This window comes from Cryptomeria japonica, chromosome 11 (genome assembly GCF_030272615.1).
Source record: "Cryptomeria japonica chromosome 11, Sugi_1.0, whole genome shotgun sequence".
Lineage (NCBI taxonomy): Eukaryota > Viridiplantae > Streptophyta > Pinopsida > Cupressales > Cupressaceae > Cryptomeria > Cryptomeria japonica.
The window spans coordinates 430,894,069-430,912,028 of NC_081415.1; positions in this window are offsets into that span (position 1 = coordinate 430,894,069).

Below are 17,960 nucleotides of genomic sequence, written 5' to 3' on the forward strand. Positions count from 1 at the left end.
TTATGAGAGTGATCACAAGGGATATTTATGTGACCCTTGCTGCATGGCTTGTTTATGCATTTGGGGGTCATAAGGAGGGAAATAAGGCATGAATGCCTTGGGGGGCATAAGGATGTGGGGGTTGTTATACTTATGATGTATTTGGTTTTCCATGAGGTGGCTTTGTGTTTTACCATACTTGCAGTCTCCTCAGGGTACTCGGTCCACTACCACCCTTGAAAAGACGTCACAATGTGTGGTGCAGTGTAGCCTGGGTTGGGAATGTGTATGTGATTGTTTTTCTTGTATTTATTGTGTTTGCATGTGTGTAACCTGTCTAGGGCTTGGTTCTCCAAGTTCGGGGGTGGCTACTAGTTAGCCTAGGCTGGGAGGTGAGAACTCCATGGTCATAGCTTTGATTAAATTGTAGGTTGTCAGAAGAAAAGAATAGGACAAGTGGAAGTTTGCTAGAGTTATTGGTTGCAGAAAAATATTTGTAAATGTAATGATTATTTTGAAAAGTCCTCATTTATTAGAAATGAGAGACCCATTTGTAAAGTGACGATAGTGTCTTTGAAATACATTTTAAAGAGTTGTAATATTTTAGTATGCTATTTTGCAAAAAAGAAATGAGAGATCCCATTTGTATTGATGGCTATAATGTATATTAAACGTACTCTAAATAAATGAAATTATTTTGTTAAATAATATTTTGTTGCAAAAGAAATACATTTCTCTTGGATTAAGTTCCCTGTAGTTGCTATTAGTGGTATGCAAGTTAGTTTGGAAATGAAAGTCTATTTTGCATGTGAATTCTGAAAATAAAAAGAATCAGTTATTTCCTATGCATACCTCTAAGATTTAATTTAAATATCAACTCATTTATCTAGTTGTTATTAAATTTGTTAAATTTTGTCATTTATATAGTAGATGTAAGAATTATTAAATTCTGTCATTTGTTTATGTGCAGAAAATAAAACCTATAGTTAAACAGATTAATAGAAATAAATAATTTCTAGAGTTGTTGTTCTAAGTCTATTTAATTATGTTATTTACTTTATTTTTGCAAAAAGTAAATCTCTATTTAAATAATCTATCTATTTTTTTTTAGCAACTAGGATTTTGATAAAAGGAAATAAATACAATGATTTTAATCTGAAGAATTTATCTAATTTGTTAAAAGGTTTCAAAATAAAAGAATATTACATTTATTTACAAAGAAAATGCCCTAGATCTAATATACATTTAATATATATATGAGTTCTTTTTTTAAAACATACTAATTTATATATATGCAAATATACATACATACATACATACATACATATATATATATATATATATATATATATTATTAAATATTATAAACGAAATCATTGGTTTTTTTTTAAAACAAAAAAAAAATATAATTAAAAAAAACTCATCGCATAGGGTTTCGGGGTCGAACCAGGGCCGAACCACTGTGTTTGGCATAGTGGTCGGCGTGGACGGGGAGCCTCCACTATGGGCGACCACAGTGGATGCCGCCACTGTGGCATCCCATAGTGGACGGCCCAATGGCCGCCACTGTGGGCGACCATAGTGGATGGCCCGACCGTCGCCATTGTGGGTGGCCACAGTGGTCGCCGCCACTGTGATTTTCCATAGTGAGCGGCACCCCTGAAAACCGTCGCCGCCGACCCTCCATCCATGGCCGCCGCCCAATAAGCTCGCCCCTGCACAGACAAAAAAAAATAGAACCCTAGCCTAGTTAGGGCTAGGGTAAAATGTGGAAAGATAATAAAGAATGAGAAAAAAAAAAGAAATGAGGGTCATATTTTATATTAAATAAAGGATTAGGGTTTGCATGGTTAAAACACTATATATATATATATATATATATATATATATATATATCTATGTGTGTGTGATTAAACTTATGGGACATAGGGCATTATGAATTTAATTGACCCTTTAGTCGATTTAATTTTAAGAACTTTTTAATTATTGATTAAAATAAATTTTAGACATTATAAACAAAGTGCTAGGACTAATTTAATTAGATCCTTAAAGCAATTAATGCTTATTGAAGATTAATATTTTAGAGAGTTGTGATTTAATTAATCTATTGACTAATTTTGATGAAATAATAAAACTATTCATTTAGTATTCCGCATTTAATTTGAAATTATTATCGTTTACTTGAGTTAGTGTTTTAAGATAACCCAAACATAGTTAAGACAAAACTTGCTAGTGCATTTCATATTAGCATTTTAATGTTATTTAGTTGTGATAAAAAAAAATTAAAAAATATTTCGTTCATGCCCAAAAGTTTGGGCATGACAGCTTCTTGGATGTAATCACATATGTTGTATGAAATGATATGAACATGACAAAACCCTAACACACACACATGCTTGCAAATGAATGATGTAATGATGCTCCAATGGATGACTGGAGAGTATAAAGCCTTGAAGAATGTTCAATGATGAATTCTTGAATGTTTGATATCCAATTCTACCTTCATGAATGTATGATGATATATATCAAAATGAGAGGGGAAGGCCTCCTTATATATGTTCTTATCGTCAAACATTTAATTTTCTGACATAGGCCGACATAGGGGATTCATTTCATAATCAAAATTGAGATAGGTCCTAGGGGCCAAGATAGGTCACAATTAGGGAGGACCATGGCATGGTGCCCTAGTCCTACCCGAGTCTGGGCCAAGATCAAAGGGCTATGCAGGTTGTAAGATGCAAATATGAGGTTTGGTTGCATATAAGAGGCATAAACAAGTCTCGATCAAGCATGGGGATGAGACCAGTAAGGTGAGGGTACAATTTTAGGACACTACATTCATAACTTATCACAGCTATCCAAACTTATCAACCGCCTCTCATTCAGTCATCTTATTTTCCCTCCAAAAATCATTCTAAAATATCATAGTTGCATATTGATCAAATCTAATTTCTCTGTCCATAGCTATCAGCACTAAATGCATCTCTTTGTATTTGAATAATTTTTTGTATTGTTATTTTTATCAATTTGTCTGCCTATCATATTTGATATCCTTCCAAATGATCTTCTTGAGTTGCACACATGTCTACATTCATCAACCTCTTGCTCTGATTGGATTGATAATTGCCTCATTTGAATGCCCAATCTATGTAGCCACATGTCCTCATATTCATCATCTAATCTCTTGGTCAACCTTGGTCATCTACTTCATGGATTATCTTCCTTATCGACATGCGTTGGAGGCATTAAAAACTTCTCATTTGACCTCTAAAAACACTTGGTCAACGTCGGTCAGCTATCACATGTACCTCTGTATCTATAGGCATTCAAACGTGGCATCAAAAACTTCATACATGTCATTAGGTCAACCATAGTAAACCATTTGCATGGAAAGTTCATCTATCAGACTGCATATGTGACATCAAAATCCCTTCATCTGGTCAAAGCTGACCTATGGTCAATCTACCATGTAGTTTGATCAATCATTGGCAACCATTTTCTTTGCATAAATGCAACTGCGAGATGGTGGGAAGCCACAGTTCTCTCTACTCCTTATTGCCCTGCAATGTCATCTTCCTTATGTTAACTTCGATGTGGGATAGCGAGAATTACTTCTTCCTTCACCCTACAGGACCAAATTACTTGGTGTGGGACAACAAGAGCCTTGTTCTTCTTCATTTTATCTTACCCCGCAATGCTTCTATCCTTTGGTCTTTGACGTCATGGGAAAGTGTGCTCCATCTCTCCCTTCACCTTGTGTTACCCCGCAAGATCATCATTCACCCATTTACATGGTGCAGGATAGCAGGATACACTATTCTCTTTGTTCTCACTTACCTCGTGCAACCATCACATTACAAAATTCCATGTTGCGAGATGGTGGGGAACACTGTTTCCCTTTTGAATTTTTTGTCCTACACTAGTTTCACTTTGGCCTTCTTACCCTTGCAGTATGGCGAAAGATGCCACATGCCTTGCTTCTGTGTTACTATGTACATTAATTTTCTTTCAGTCTTCCCTTTGGGGACAACCTATTACTTCATTCCTTGTTTCCCTGTGTGACATATTCCACTTTGGCTTTCTACGATGCACAATGGTGGGGATCCCAGTCACTTCACTTTTATGCTACCCCGTAGGCTCACATTTCTCCAACCATTCCAGTCCCAGGATAGCGGGGGATGCAATTTGCTTCACATTTGATTTCCCCGTGAGGTTGCTTGGCTTCACTCTTTCATTGTTGCGGGATGCCTTTATCCCAACCTTTTGTGTTACTCTACATGGTAATCACTCTTCCAACCTTTATGCTGAGGGAGAGAAAACTTATCATGTTATTGACATCCCATGTCACCTTTCATGGATAGCAATAACCTATGTGTTATGTGAATATCCAACATGCGTGTTATGCACTTCTCCTGTCTCCTATCGTAGTGGTCTTTGGTCAATGCATAGACTTGACCACGAGATAGAAATAGCAATAACATGGTGTGTTATGCTCATATCAATGCAATAGAGTAGGACTAACATGACATGTTAGTCAAACTACAACCATACTTTTTCTAAATCAAACTAGTTCGCCCAAAACATTTCCAACTCGATGGCCTATGTCATCCTTGTCCAATTGTGTGTCCCAATGATGCACTTCATACTTTCCTTTTGTCTATAACTGTGCAACTAACATGATGTGTTATACATTTATGCAACAATGTATTTCCTAAGTTAGACATATTTTCTCAATGCCTATAGAACTTCATGACCTATTTCTTCTCTATCCAATTGTAACTTTCCAAACAGCTGACCAAAATTGGTTTCTTTATCTTTTATGTGGCCATTGACTCCATGCATACTCCATGCATATTAAACCTACACCAATATACAATGAAATCTTCTCACTTATGCCAACCTAATCTTCCTCTGGGACACATATCATGTTGCACCATCTCATGTCTCCTACATCATCTTATATGCAACATGTAACATGGCCCTAATGATATCAATGGCAACATAGTGATCTCTTTTGCAACTTCATCAAATCAACCTGCACACACACATGTTGACATCAATGACAACTTCAATTCTAACAATCTCCCCCTTTGGCATTGATATCAATACCAATCATCACTATCCCCCTTTGACAACAATGGCAAAGGGGTTGGTTGCTTGTAAAAATTCATCTGATTTTGAAATTGACTGCCAACCATGGATATCAATAAGCTCCCCCTCAAGTCGTATATTCTACTAGAAAATATTCAACCTGCAACAAACCTACATTATGTAACCAAAACACTTCTACCCCTTTGGCTCAGACCACATCATATATCCTTTGTTATGCTTGAGCATGTGCATATCATTTGCTCTATTGAAAACCATTGCACTCATACCTCTGCTGAAGAGATTCACATTCTAATGTATGATGGAAATGCTTTGTTGAACATTTTGATACCAATCTTTAGATGAACCATTATTACAATATAAAATGTGCAACTTATCTTGTCTCCCCCTGAGAACGACAAATTTCATGTTGAATGATCCTGCACATGTGCATGGATGCAAAAAAGTGATATGTATGTCTTGTAACTCCAACATAATCCAAAATATCAAGACCGTCTTAACAAATTCATATCCTCCTATAATTTTCTCATATATTGCACATGCAGTCTTTATGTTGTCCCCTTGAGCAATGGTCTCCCTCTGAGACCAATAGCCTCTATGCTCCATCTCCCTTTGAGCACACACCAATTCAGAGATATATAATTTGAAGCTACAAGCTTCCTCTGAATCACAGGCTCTCAAATCCTTACCAGTGCATACATATACCACTTAAACTTTGTTGACTCCCCTTAGAATTGTCCTTTCAACTTCAAAAATACCTATTATCTGTAACTCAAGTAATTGTTGCAAAAATTCTATTCACATTTATTATTTTCTTGATTCCAGAATTGATGCACTTCTGCTACCAATGCCTTGAACCAATCAACACACTTGTTGGTTTGTCCTCTATTTTTCTTCCATATATTGTACACATACTTTTAGCTCTATTACTTTTCTTTTTGTGCCCTATAGCTATACACAAACTATTTGTAGTCCTTTATACTCTCTTATTTTCCTTTTGCCAATGATTCACATTTGCATGGCAACATAGATATCCTACATCTCCAAGATTGCCCTTAAATTGACATCTTCTTCTCCTCCTATATAGTTGTTATATACTTTCTCATTATCCTTATTTTGTTGCAGCATTCATCTCAATTTTATGTTGCATCATACCTATCATTCAATTTATCCAATGATCTATATCCTTTCTTGTTCTGCAATCATTCAACATACACCATTTTGCAATGTGGATTGTTAACAATTTATCTTCATCATTTGCAGTTGTACTCATGTATGCAAGTGTGCAACTATAATCAAGAGCCTTTTCACAGTTATCTATATACCAATAATGTTGAACCTTGACATACTTCCAAGGCATAAACTTCTCCAATAAAAGAAGCTACAACAGATATACCAAATCTTGACTAACTCAACATCAACTGAAATGAATACAAAGAAACATCATTCCAAACAACCTTCCCTATCACAATTTCTTCTCATCTACAACATCTTGTCCTTACACCTATCTTATTCAAATTTTGGGGGTGGAGGATGTGATTAATATGTATATCCCTCTAAGGTTATGCATCTCCTTGATATTGAGGAGATATCACCTATGCATGGAATGCACAGTGCCTCCTCATGAATACATTCTTGCCTTTCTCATATCCTTGGCTGCACTTTCTCCTCCAGATTTGCTTAATTTACCTTTGTCTCTCATTTTCAACTTTTGGAGCATCATTGATCATCTTCCTTTGCTTGACCATTCTTTTCCTACAATACTTTGCAATATGACAAAAGTTGTTGCAATTGAAGCACGCCTTTCTCTCACTAAACAAGGGAGTAGGAGGATTTCTGCTAACTTAACTTGTTCTCCTTTTCCAAACCATATTTTTGTGACTAGTTGGAGAATCAAATGAATTTCTAGACCATGTAGGAATACTTTTGTTCTTGTTCCAAGTAAATCTCTTTCTTACACAAGTTCTACCCACTCTTTCATGCTAACTATGGTTGTTATATCTCACATTTTTGTTGAAAGAGTAAGTGGATGGGCTACCATATGACTAAAATGATTTTCTTCTATATTCATAATTCATATGACCAACTTTGTTATAGTTATTACATACAACATTTAAATTTCTTGGAGTAGCAAATGAATTCTTCCTATCATAGATGGGAGTGGGTCTATGCATGTGTCTACAACTTGACATACTATGTCCATATGTATTACAACTTTGACATACTACATTTTCATTTCTAGAGAAATTAGGTTGACCTTTCCTAGACCCTTTTATACACTCACTTTCTCTAGGTCCATATCCCTTGCATTAAAAACAATAACCAAAGAAAGGGGAATTGTGACTTACAAATTGATTTTGCCAAATGTGTGGAGATCTTGTTGACTAATTTGCTCCATTTCTTCTTCTTTTGTTGCTGATATTGGGTTATACATTTGCAGCATTGACACATTTTGATTTCCTCTTGTTCTTAGTCTTGTAAGTAGCAACATGTTTTGGTCTTCTATACCTCCTCCTTGTGATCTTATCTCTGCTGAGGCTATCTCCTTTCATCTTACCTTTTCCTTTAGGATCAGCACCATTCTTTCTTGTAGCAGCAACCTTTGTCTTCATATTATTAGTAGTATTGTTTGTTTAGGACCACACACTATTGTCGTTACTCTAAAATCTTGAGCCATCAGCAAACATCACAATGTCTAGAGACAAATACCCATAGGAGGTGGGAGAAAGCACATGTAGAAAATACCAAAGGAGGTGTTGACCAAGTCAACAATCTCCCCCTCAACACCGACTGAGGGTTCCACACCAATGGAATGAAGGAGTTCTCCTGGGATTCAAACCCATAACCTAGCACTCTGATACTAATTTAGGACAAGACATCATTGTCGTTGCGCCAAAAGCTCCACCCATCAGTGAACGCCATAGCAACCAAAGACAAGGATCCATAGGAGGCCGGAGGAAGCACATTTTATGAATCCTGAAGGAGGTGTTGACCAAGTCAACAAAGTATATTAAGGAGATGCCAAAGAAGTTTGGTATCAAGAACACTAGACCAGTGAGTACCCCCATGGCTACTGTGTGTGTGAAAAAGTGGATTAAGTCTATAAGCTGCAAGACACAACACTTCAATTAAGTCATTACATGTATGGTTAGACAGATATAAGAATGAATAATAAAACCATAACAAATCGACTAATTGCCTTCTAAAAGATGTGAGTATAAGATTGCTCTCAGATTTGTATAAGCAATACTAGTGACAAGACTACACCAAGATGAAAGATTTAATCTATATGAGCATGATATTAAGCTAAATGGATGCAATATTATGCTAGATGGATGAATAGTAAGCTATATGAATTCAAGCAATCATGAAATATGCAAAAAGAAATTAAACTAAGATGCAATAATCTCAAAAAGAAAGCACAATATCTTCAATGACTCCAGATAAAAAACTATTTAATAACAATAAATCTCCTGGGTGTTTTGAATGAGAGATGAAGGCTGAATTTATAGAAAATCACTAGAGAGATCAAGAAAAAAGCACAATTTAGAATAATTAAAATAATTGAGAAACCAAATTCAGTTAACCTTGAGATAGATTTCAATTATAGTTTAATTGAAATGCATTCAAAAAAGAAGTTTGAGTTTGCATTAGAGATATAATTCAATTAATTCAATGCACTTGAGATGAAAATATGTAATTCTATGCAATTCTTGGGTTTATTCAAGAAAAGAGTCTTTTCAATGCAACTGAACTTCTTTTCTCAAAAGCTTTGAGTTCCAATTTTAGAGAATGATTAAATTCATTTTGATTGCTTTTCTAATTTCAAATTCTCAATTTAGAAGAAAGAAATAATATCTCAAGTTTGATTTTTCTTTCAATTCAATTCTTTTATTTTATTTTCAATTTAACTCTTGCTTTGTGATTAATTCCTCTTTTGTGATAAATTAATTCTTTTTTAATGATTAAGGTAAATTTATTAATTAATTAAATATGCTAAGATATTTAATAAATTAAATAGGATAATTTATCAAAATGATTTTCTTGGAATGATTTAATTAATTAAATAAATATTTAATTAATATAGAATAATTTACTTGCCATGTGACATTTGGTGATTGAAGAATTAATTAATTGTGTGCTCAAAGTTGATTTAATTGCCTTTGGTTAGGACCTTGATGATGTTGTCAAGATTAGGGGCCCATGGTTTAGGTGACCATTTTTAGGGTATTATATTTCCCCTCTTTGAATTAATGTGCAAGCAACGCATTGGTTCAAAGAATAGTTGATGTCTAGGAGATACCAGTTCTGAACTTGATTGATCATGAACCAGATGAAGAGCGAAGTGTTTAGCTTACTTTGAAGCGATAAAACTGAACAGAGTTGATTAAAATGATACCGATCCCGAACTTGATTGAACTAGGACCGATAAAGAGCAAAGATACCGAACTTTAACTTAACTGATCAAGAAGCGGATCTTACTGATCTAGGACTGGATTGAACTAGACACAGTGATCGACAATAAAATTGATCTTGAACTTGATGGATCAAGACACAATGAGCGAAGATAAACTGTCCAACTTGATTTGATGTGATGAAACTGAACACCTGCTTAGATTGAGCATGTGATCAAAGATACTCTTTAAACTTTTGCTTGAGCTTAAATGAATAATCAGCTTGATGAAAAGTGAAGAAATTGATTAACATTAAGAGACTGATTCAAATGTAGACAAATATCATCTTGATTTGAAATGATGAAATTGATATGCCCCTAGAGATTGATTTGATCCAGATGATCAAGAGATCTCAACTTGATATGAAGCGATGAAGCTGATATTCCCCTTAGCAATAAGAATTTGTTTGATTTTCTTTAGTTGAAAAGCTTTTTTCTCGACTTTTGATGAAGATTTAAAAAATTTCTCGACATTGAAGATGTGAGGTCATAAGGTCACGAGTATGCCCCCTCAGGAGAAAAATCGAAAGATAGCAAGGGTACATGATGATTATAGGCAATTGTTGGCGATGATAATTATTTGAGCATGAAGAATGATTGAAAGGAATATTTGAAGATTTAGCATTGATTAATGAAAAATTGAGCGTAAATTGAAGAAAAGAATGAGCATTTGATGAAAGCGCTAAGTGATCTAAGTTGTGCGAAATTGACTAGAAGAATGATCTTGTATCTCAATTTCGATCCCAAAAATGGAATCAGGGTGGGCAAATTAGCTAAGGGTACAATTTTCATGTCCATCGGAGCAAGGTGAAAAATTAGGATTTTGGCTATATAAGGGGTTCAAGTGTCATTTTCAATTCATTTTAACCTCTCCAAGTTTGAAATTTGAAAAGCCCTCTATGAAGAAAAATGGCCATTGCCTTTTTATTTTATCAATTTTGATTTTTTGTTGATTGTTTTTGCTTTTTCATAGTGTTAAAAACCAGTCAGTGTCGTTTGTGGTGTGAGATGATACTTTGTCTTGTACGACAAATTGTCTTTTATTATTTTGTCATTTTAGGCCATTAGTTTTTTTGTTTGGGACCTCCCCGCGTATCATACGAGTGTTTGCTTGATAGACCATTTTATCGTGCAAGTGCATGTCTTTCATCGTATGGGAGTCTTTTGTCGTGCTAGGTGAATTCCTAACTCGTATGAGTTTCTTCTTAGACTATGAAATGTTGTATGAAAAACAGTTAGCATTTTTAAGGGTCCAAACATGAAATTTTAATTTTGCAATTTATGTATTTGGATTTGTGTGATGTTTAAGCTATCTTATAGCATAATTTGGATGACTCTCTAACGCTTTGTTGTTTGATTCTTTGTCGGTTCGATTGCCACATGTTCTTTTACGATGCGTCTATCCTCCTACTATGAGGCTGAAGAAGTTGAGGAAATACAACTTCAGAGATCCCAAGAACACCTGCATGCAAATACCTATCACAAGAGAAGAATGGAGGCACATAAAGCAAAAAAACATAAATGATCTGAAGAAGAAGATTATCATTCAGAAAGGGAATCAATCTAAGAAAAAGTACAATACAATCCTTATAAAAGGATAATAGCAACCCTAAAGGTGTGCAACCCTAAATAAACCCTAAAGAGATAAAATGTATTTAATAATTAGAATAATTATTAAATACGTACAATATTTATTAAATGCCTAAGTTTAGCTTAAGTGTAGAGTTTAATAGACTAATAATTAAATAAATAATTATTAGCTAATACAAGATAACTCTAACACCCCCCCCTTAAGATGAACTTAGGGAGTAGCTAAAAAAACTAAATACATGAAGAAAAAAATGCAACTACATGATGAAGGTAAAAAATTTGGGTCCCGACAACAAGGCCTGATGAGGTACCCAATCACAACCAAATCTCTATGAACTGGAGAAAAAGAGAAAACCACGTGGGAAAAAAACTCTACTCCAAAAAGAGATGGAAAAACAAGAAGAAGGATTGAAAAAGCCTCCAAACAAGAATGTTCCAAAAGATAGGAACAAGAGAAGATCAAAAGAATCACTGAAGCATGAAAAACCTGCAAACACTGTCGAAGAATAACTGCTGATCTGAAGAACCTCCACTGAAATAGAACATGACAAGGTAGAGAAGACTGTAATCTATATGAGTGCCATCAAATGACACTACTCGAATTAGAAGGCAAACAAAGGCAAACAACTGAACTCAAAGATACAGATGGCATGAGAAATCAAAGCCTGAAGAGCTGATCAATCGAACCAAGGAAACATTAGAACCAACAAGACAAACCTCCCCATAATGCTGAAAAGGGAGAGGGACATGTACACTAAAAAGAATAGCCAACAAGAACTATATGACGAAGAACCAGGAACATCAAAGGTGCAGAGAAAGTACATAGTGTCATGGAAGGAACACTCACTAGACACACATCATGAGGCTAATGTCATGGAAAGTTCACTCACGTGACAAAGGTAAATGGCAAACAAGGAAAACATCAACTCCCATGACACTTTATAATGTAGTGCATGTATAATAAGGCACAAGATGTGCAAGATTCCAAGTATACAATGCATAGTGGCACTTTATCTCAATGTGATTGCAAAAAAAGAAATGCTACAATGATCAGAAGACTAGAAATAGAAACGAGAACCAAAATAGAGACATCCTAACCAGAGAAGAGATCCCAGGACCTAAAACAACCAAGATATCCACCAGAGTGCTGAAAAGAAAAAAATTAAATAAAATATGCATGGAGCATAATCTAGAAATAAAACTCATATGGCTGGAAAGTGTACATAACAAGCTTTCCAACGATATAAATTTTTCAAAAAATGAAGTTCAGATGCTCATTCTATAGCTCCTGGAGTGCAAAAAAGAGATCCCACTGTGACTCAAAAAAAACATACTCAAACAGAAAAATTGGAAAAAATTACCAACATGATGAGGTCCGGCTCGGAACTAGCTTTCTGATGCCTATTCGTTTCCGAAAAAACAACTCCATATGCCCAAGATATGGCCAAAAAACCAAACCCCTCTTTTTGGGCATAAAAAGGGTAAAAAGAAAAAAAAATAAAATAAAATTTTTTGACGAAAATTTTCTGACACATTTGCAGGTACAACTATATGGATTTTTGTGCCTCGTAAAGCGTGCCAATGAAAAAATCATGGCCCATATACACTTGTCACCGAAATAGGTCGAATTATATATCAAAATGAATGGAAACGCCCTTCGAAAGCCAACGGTGAGGTTTGTTTTGGCCCAAACTGCTCTGAATGTTTTTAATGATTATTTTGACAAATTTCTCAAAATTCATGCCAAAAAAAGTAAAACCAAAGAAAAAATTTCAGAACCCAAATTTTATATGGAAATGGGGGTTTTGGGGCATTCTGAGCTTAGTGGTGAGGTCTATTTGAGCCCAAAATGATCAGAAACAAAACAGCTACCCCAGATCCAATAAAAAAACTCTGAAAAAACTTGAAACCCTCCTTCAAAAAATCTTCCGAAAAATCAAGAACAAGCAGCAGCAGATGTAGGCTCTGATACCATGAAGAAGTTGAGGAAATAAAACTTCAGAGATCCCAAGAACACCTGCATGCAAATACCTGTCACAAGAGAAGAATGGAGGCACATAAAGTGAAAAAACATAAATGATCTGAAGAAGAAGAAGATTATCATTCAGAAAGGGAATCAATCTAAGAAAAAGTACAATACAATCCTTATAAAAGGATAATAGCAACCCTAAAGAGATAAAGTGTATTTAATAATTAGAATATTAAATACGTACAATATTTATCAAATACCTAAGTTTAGCTTAAGCGTAGAGTTTAATAGACTAATAATTAAATAAATAATTATTAGCTAATACAAGATAACTCTAACAGAGGCTAGTTCATGAGTTATCTGATATAGACAAAGCGCATATTGACTTGTGCAGGTTTACCCACCTTCTACAGATGCTAGATATCTGTGTGAATCACGGCATGCTCACAACATTTGTGGAGATATTTCACTCTGAGCATAACACGTTCCATTTACCAGTTGGGGAGATGACCATCACTCCCGAGGATGTTTACAGGATTCTTAGGATTCCATTCGCTAGTGATAAGGTTGATTATGATTCTATAGAGCATCCTGGCTTACTAGCTTTGAGATAGGTATTTGACGATGAGGACATCCTTACGTGGGCTATCAGCTGGGATGATATGATAACCAGTTATAGTGAGCAGTTTCCACTAGCTTGTGTCTTGGATGGATTTATTGGTTGCTTCATTATGTCAGATAGGGGACAACAGGGTTTCTTATGCGGCTAGGCTAGGATGTTGCAGAGGCTTGTGGATCACCCCGAGAGATTAGGATGGGGTTCATGTGTTTTATCCCACATGTATCATGAGAATGAGATTGTATACAAAGAGGGGAAGAGAATGGCTGCAGGGGTATTGATTTTACAAATACGAGCCTAGGAGCATATTGCAGTTTGTAGACCTATAGTGGATTATGCCAGAGATCCACAGTAGTCGATTGTTTATAGATATTCTAGATACATTATTCAGCTCCATCTTGGCAAGATAGAGTACTGGAGACAGTAGCTGGATGACTTGATAGTTGTTGTATGGAGACCGTACAGATGTCTTGAGCTTTGGGATGACTGGAGAGATGTGTAAAGAGATATGTTCATGTCTCGTCCTCTTATCAGCAAATCTATGATGGTCATTGAGCAATTTATTATATCTTAGGTCATGAGGCAGTATGGTAGGCATCAAGGGATTTCACAGGAGTTTATCACCTATGATCGCTATGTAGACGAGGAGAGACAAGGATGGGCCCCTAGGTTGTCCTATGCTTTGAGCATACAGGCACTGATAGGGTTACAGCGACTTCGGTGAGATTATTTGGAGGACATCACAGATGTAGGGTATTGCCCCAATATAGGGATTGGTTCCAGTAGCATCCATTCCCTAGATTTATAGATTCGGCTAACAAGGCGCCTCTCATAGAGGATATTGAGGATGATGCCCCTGCATAGGCACACACATAGGGAGAGAGACAGAGAAAGGGATAGAGAGTAGAGGCTCTGAGGTAGGCAGGTGGTGATCATAGTGCGAGCAGTAGCAAGGTACCAACTGGGGAGATACTACAACGGAGAGGAGAGGGCAGATCTCTAGGAGCTGTTGGTGTGAGGATGAGTGGTGTTAGGATAGTGGATGGTGTAGGAGAGGAGGAGTGAGTAGCTCCTAGACAGGTATGGCATAGGAGGGATGAGCAGGGTGGAGCTGGAGGCAGATATGGAGGTGGAGAGCCTGTGAGGGAGCACGAGGCAGCTAATGTAGCATGGTCGATGAGAGTGAGATTAGCAGGTCTACAGTCACAGTTGATAGTGGCTCAAACACAGCTTGCAGAGTGGGACTGATAAATGACAAAGCTCAGAGCATAGCGCGATTCTTAGGTCATAGAGATGAGAGCAGAGCGAGACTAATAGCTGATGGAGCTTAGAGCAGAGCGTGATTGTCAAGTTGCAGAGATGAGGGCAGAATGAGATGCTCTTCAACAGGAGGTTTTGCACCAGACTAGTTGGGTGGCTTATTATGTGGCAACGTATAGCGTAGCTGTTCCTATAACGCAGCAAGTTATCCCCTACTCTCAGTACATGGCATGATCTGAGGGAGCTCAGGCACTGAGATAGGATGTCGGTCAGTAGGCTCCACCACCTGGCGATGAGGGAGAGGCAGAGAGCTAGATTTCTTATAGCTCTTAGATTTTGTTAGATACCCCATTTTTTGTAGCCCATATGATTCTTGCTCCGATGGGAGATTGTATATGACAGTTATATCACTTGTACTCTGAGATATTGATGATTCTATATACCAGATCTTGATTTCATTTCATTGTGCTTGTGTCAATTGATTTATGAGATTTTTTTCTATATGTATTCATATCTATTTAGTATGGATGTATGTAATGTAGATGAATATGGATGTCCTTTTCTTTTCTTTTTTTTCATATGCAAATGGATGATGAAAATGAGTAATAAGTAATGCAAATTTTTAATTATTTTTCATATGCAATAATATGAATGCAGATGAGTATGTAGTGAATCTATATAAGATGCTTATGTATGCAGCTAACATCTCAATACACAAGTACTCAATCAGACAAATGATGAAAAAGAGATCACTTAGCTGAGAAATGATGATGCTTCAAACTCTCATTCAAAAGATAAAGAGAACATTGTTATCATATCGAAATCACTCAAAATGCATAAAATACAAAATGAATGCAACCTAAACTTAGTCATTGGATTTGAAATGCTTAATGTTCGTCACTGAGCATTTACAAACATAGTAGGCATGATAGAGTTCCTTCCTTTTCATGTGCAATATTAATTATCTTGTCCACAATGACCCTTTTTCGTTCATATCCTTGGACAAATTATGCATGGACCTGAATTGCACATTTAAGAAATTTCCTCAAAATAGACAAAGAAATGATGAGAACCTCCCTGTAGCATACAAATAAGTGGAGTCAAGGTATGTGTGGCGATTTTACCTTGCTGTGAAGGCTCTTATCATAGACACCCAACTGATTAGATGTTTCCAAATTATCGAAATCATTCCTATAAGCAGAAAACAAAGAAAATATTATGCCCCCAATCCTTGCTCCTCTTAGTCAAGATAGACTTCCTTGAGTTACTCAAAGGGAATAATAATCAAAAACCAATATAAAAGACAACACACAAATAAATATTTCATGCATATCTCAAACTGTTTAGTGATTGTTTTTAGTAATGTTGGTTTGCTTATGTAATCAGTGATAAAACTCTTCAGTAGTTAGGAGACAGGTGACTAACTCAGATTGGACGACCGGGTATCATTGACAAAATGATGACTTGGTTGATACTTCTTAGGAATTGTAAATTTCTCAGTCGATTACCCTAAGACTAGGACATTGATTAGTTTCAAGCCATGAGGGTTCTAAAAGAACCAGAATGTCACAAAAGCGACTAAAATATATGTACAAGTGAAATCAAAGATGCGGGAAAGAAGGAAATGCCAACATTGTGTTGATAGATGGAGTTCTTGAGTACAAGAGGCGCCTATTTGCCAGGTTTTCACCTACTTGGCAAAGATTATCTTTTTCTTTTTCTTTTTCTTTTTTTTTTCAGGATTTTTTTAGGACATTTTTCAGCTATACAGGTTGCTAGAGAAGAGAATGCTAAGTGAAGAACTTTTTCAAGTGGATGGTGTTAATCAGTTCACAGAGTTTTTCTCCTTCTGATGTTGAGAACTAATAGGCACCAGAGCCAAAGACTATAGTAACAATGTAGGGACCCAGCCAGTTGGGTTCAAACTTCCCTTTGTTGTCTCAAAACTGTTGATTTTTAGGATTTTCTCTTAGAACAAGGTCACCAACCTGAAATTCTCATTGTCAAACCTTCTTGTTATATCCTTTAGACATTCTCTTTTGATACACTCTCACATGATCAAATGCCACTTGCCAATGTTCATCCAGCAACTCGAGTTCTTGCAATCTAGATATTTTGTAGTCTTCATCAGTAACAAGACCTTGCAAAGAAACTCTGAAAGATAGTATTTCCACCTCAATAGGTAAGACTGCTTCGGACCCATACACCAAACAAAAAGGTGTATCCCTAGTAGGTGTTCTAATACTTGTTCTATAAGCCCATAGTGCAGGATTGAGTTGCAGATGCCAATCCCTCCTAGATTTGTTTATTGTTATTTGTAAGATAGTCAACAGATTTTTGTTAGATGCTTTAGCTTATCCATTACCTTGAGGGTAATATATGGATGACCAATGTTGTTTGATTTTGAATTTCTCATAGAGCTCATCTAGATCTTTATTCTTGAATTTTTCTACATTGTCAGTCATGATGGATGAAGGTATCCCATACCTGTAGATGATATAGTTAAGGATGAACAGAGATACTTGTTTACCGATTGCTTTGATGAGCAGAACCTCTTCTACCCACTTAGTGAAGTAGTCAGTGGCAATTATGATAAACTTATGTCTCTTGGTTGATGCAGGATATATTTGACTGATGAGATCAAAGGCCCATTGCTGAAAAGGCCAATGTGTAATGAAGGGTATGAGATCCCTTGCTAGAGAATGTATGAGATTCCCATGTAGTTGACACTTCTCACAAGTTTTAGAAAACTTTATAGCATCTTTCTCCATGTCTGGCCAGTAGTAGCTAGCCCTTAGTAGTTTTCGATCTAATGTAAGACCATTCGAATGAGATCCACAAATACCTTCATGGAATTCCAATAATACATGTTGGGACTCTTCATTTTCTAGACACCTAAGCAAAGTACTATCCAAACCTTGCCTAAATAGGTCGTTAGCAATGATGATGTACCATGAAGCATTTCGGATTAGGTTCCTTTT